The sequence below is a fragment of the Chinchilla lanigera genome, unplaced genomic scaffold (assembly GCF_000276665.1).
Source record: "Chinchilla lanigera isolate Chin_1 unplaced genomic scaffold, ChiLan1.0 scaffold00021, whole genome shotgun sequence".
Taxonomy (NCBI): Eukaryota; Metazoa; Chordata; class Mammalia; order Rodentia; family Chinchillidae; genus Chinchilla; species Chinchilla lanigera.
The window spans coordinates 13779307-13782817 of record NW_004955422.1 but is presented as its reverse complement, the minus strand read 5'-3'; the positions used below and the strand labels follow the sequence as shown (position 1 = coordinate 13782817).

Genomic DNA, 3511 nt, shown 5'->3' with positions numbered 1-3511 from the left:
TGGGAACTTCCCAGTTGCAGCAGAGTGCATGCCCAGGACAACAGACTGTGGGGAGAGTGTGTGCCCAGAGACTTCCAGCCCTAGCAGGGTATGTGCCTGGGGACTTTCAGCCACAGCAGAGTGTTTGCCGGGGACAGTGTGGAAGGATGCAGGGCACACGCTGCTTCTAGAGGGAAGCCAATGGTCTTAGAGGACAGATGTTCTCAACCCAGAGGGGCACGTTTAGTGACAATGCCAGGAGCTGTCTAAAGGATGCCAAAGGAAGGGTGTGGGGATGCCGTCTTTGGAGAATTCCAGGATGGGTGCGGGGTGAGAGGAACGTGCGCCTGATCAGTCCAGGGCGGAGGTGGGCCCTGCAGGGGCCCAGGCATGGCCCGATCTGATTGGCTGGCAGGGCAGGGGAGGAAATTCTGGGCGGGGCCACTCCAGTTAGAAAAAGCCCGGGCTAGGGGCCCGAGAGCAGGGGGGGGGGGGGTGGGGGGAACGGGGGAAACTGGGGAAGTTGGGGGTGCTGGAGGAGAGGTGTAGGGGCCGAGGAGCACCTCGGCCGTCTGGAGTCTGGCAAGGGTGGTGAAAGTGGAGGGGCTAGCTCGGGCAGGTCGGTCGGGTCTGGGAGTCAGGAGGAGTGTGGAGGAAGCTCCCAGACATCCTGGAGGCAGGGTGACATCGGCGTGGGACTGCCAGCCCGAGTTAGGGTTGGAAGGAAGAAGGAGCCAGACATTCATCCCGGTCAATTTTGGTTACAGGACGTGGTGGCTGGTCGGACAAGGGGGAGCTGCTGGTCAGGGTTCGACCCCCAGGCCTGGGTGGAGGAGTAGCTGGCAGCAGTGGGCAGGTGAGGGCTGCGGCTGCTGGGCAGGTGAGTCCGCTTCACCTTCCTGGACCTCGCTTCACTGGCTTCTGAAACAAAGAGGTTTAGGGAGCGAGGGCCACTGAGGAGAAGTGGCAAGCCTCCTGCAAAGCAGCAGGGTGAAGGCAGGACAGTTAGCAAAGGTGACATCTTCTCGGGGGGAGCCGAGATGGAGCAAAGCGGGGGGGCCACGGGCCTTTCCCGGGGGGAAAGAGCAAGTCAGAAGGGCAGAGTGGAAAGAATGCAGGGACGCCAGCAGGGCCAAGGCTGCTGTCTTCAGTGACCTTGGGGACAGTAGCAGAGGCCACGGGGATCCAGCACGTGTGGGAGCTTTCTAAGCCCAGGTCATACATCAGGGCGGGGTCACAGGACACAGAGGGGTCCCCAGCCACCACCACATCCCACCCACCGTAATTCACTTAGAAGCAGGTATAGGAGCGGCTCTGGGCAGGCTTTCCAAGGCCTGCCCCAGAGCCTCGAGGGCCGGAGAGCGGGAAAGAGGGGCAGTGCAGCAGGACATCATCAGGGAGGAACAGTGGCCACGGGTGGCAGGCTCCGGAGAGATTTCGCAGCAAGGAGGCTGTGGTGAGCCCGGCCTGTGGATTCACAGTTCCCACGCAGCACTGCGGCCCAGGGCCTGGCGTGGAGAGGGCCCACAGTGCTCTTGGTGACACTGTATGCCCTCACCGCTCAGCCCCTGGGTCCGGCATGACAGACAGAACAGCAGCACCAGGGGAGCCAAGGGCACAAGGCAAGGCCAGACTAGGTGAGGCAGGTGAGACGGAATGAGTGAGCACTCTCAGGAGGGAGGTTGGGTGCAGACAGGGTGAGGCTCGACAGCCGGGTGGCGAGCCAGCGAGGCACTGGCCTCCAGAGCCTGTGGCCGCGGTGGGCCTCGCGGGTGACGACGGAGCAGTGATCGGTGCCTCTGCACTCGGACTGGAGATGAGGGTGAGTGTCCAACCTGCCAGCCACCCTCCTCCTCACCCACCCTTGTCCACCCAACCAGTACCCTCTCTGTTGTCCCTACAGCCAGATCTCCAGAGGGGCGGACGTGCCAGCCAGCCTGAAGGCCAGGATGCAGGTGGTGAAAATGCGCTGAGAGGAAGTGATATGGTCCGGTGTGACGGTGAGGCCAGAGGGACTGCTGTCTGGCCTTCCTGGTGAGTGTGTGCCTTGCCCAGTATCCATCCCAACCACCTGCCCACCCACTCCTCATCCCGCTCTGTCCTCGGCAGAACATTCTGGGCTGGTGACGCGGAGACACTTCCACGAGGTCTGTTCCTTTGCTTTTCCAAAAGAGCCACCATTGCTGCTCTCTCCTAGAACCCTCAAGATGAAAGGTGAGGTGTTTCTTGCCACAGAAGAGTAGGAATACAGGGGCCGGGGCCAGGAGCTGGGACTCACTCTCTTTCTACCCGCAGAAATGGTGCTACCCAGCTCATGCCTGGGACTTGGAATTGGGGACTTCTTCAAGTCTAACTAGCTCTGGATCAAGAATATGCTGCATCCAGAACCACTTCTCTACACGACTCAGGAATCGGCTCTGGAAGGTGAGGCTGGCCATTTCTGGAAGATTTGCCCCACCCCACCCTGCCACTCTGGCCCCCACCCATGTGTCACTGAATCTCTCTGCAGGTAGAGCTGAAGGAACAGGCCTCAGGAACACCATGGAAGAGCAGACGCGCTGCACTCCCCACCCCGGCAACTCCATCTTCATGGCCAGCCCCTGCTGCATTCGGGAGACCACCCCCCCACGTGCCATCCTGGAGCGAGCCTCTTCCACGGGATGGAACCATCGTCGTCGCCTCCCTCCCCTGTTCTTTTTCAGCCTTTCTCTTCTCTTTTCATTTCTGGTCTTTCTTCTTTCCATTTCTTGAGAGATTCAAAGCGTCCATTACTCTGTTTCCCCACTTACCCCTTTATGAATTCAATTTGCACTAAGTCGTTTGCACTGGCTGGAGTTTTGGAGACAGCCTTGAGTCTCTCCGTGTGTGTGTGTGTGTGTGTGTGTGTGTGTGTGTGTGTGTGTGTTCCTCTATGGCCACACTGCCTCAGTGCCTGCCTGTCATCCACCTCTGCAGGCAACTGAGTCCAGGCTGTGTGGGTGAGGTCTCACCTTCCCCTCACCTAGTCTGGAAGCTCCATACCAACGGAGCCACCTGTAAGCATTCCATGACACTCATCTTGCCTTGTGTCCCTCCCCACCAGGGCCTCACCAGAAGCTCTGGATCCATAATAAATTCAGTTACAGTACTTTGTCTCAGAACTGAAATTTGTGCTGCCCGCCTGTGGGTGTTCCAGAGGCTGGGGGGGAAAGGGGGTGCAGGAGGGGAGGGGGAATATGTAGGGGGGCATGTGGGCAGGGAAGGGAAGCCAACAGGGGTGGGGGAGGGATATGAAATAGGGTGGGCATAAGCATGGGATAAACTACACAGGAGAAGAGATTATGGGGTTATGGTACAGAAATGGTCACTGGGTGCCTTTGGGCATGGGGGATATAGACATAAAGGGTGGGGGGCTTCAGAAGGCACAGGGGCACTGTGGGGCCAGGGGCTCCTGCAAGTGGGTGGCTGGCATGACAAATGGATCCTAGGCTATGAGGCAGAGGTGGGGTCCCAAGCAAGTGCCTCTGGGCTCCACACTGCTGTCTGACTGGGC

At 59.4% G+C, this 3511-nt stretch overlaps 1 long non-coding RNA gene across 1 annotated transcript; it reads left to right on the top strand.

The window, feature by feature from the left end:
• Positions 1-468: 468 nt before the first annotated feature.
• LOC102004078 lies at positions 469-3106 on the top strand. Its single transcript, XR_260873.1, has 5 exons — positions 469-1801; positions 1883-2013; positions 2089-2193; positions 2275-2403; positions 2489-3106. It is a non-coding gene; the product is annotated as an uncharacterized LOC102004078 (long non-coding RNA).
• The last annotated feature ends 405 nt before the right edge of the window (positions 3107-3511 follow it).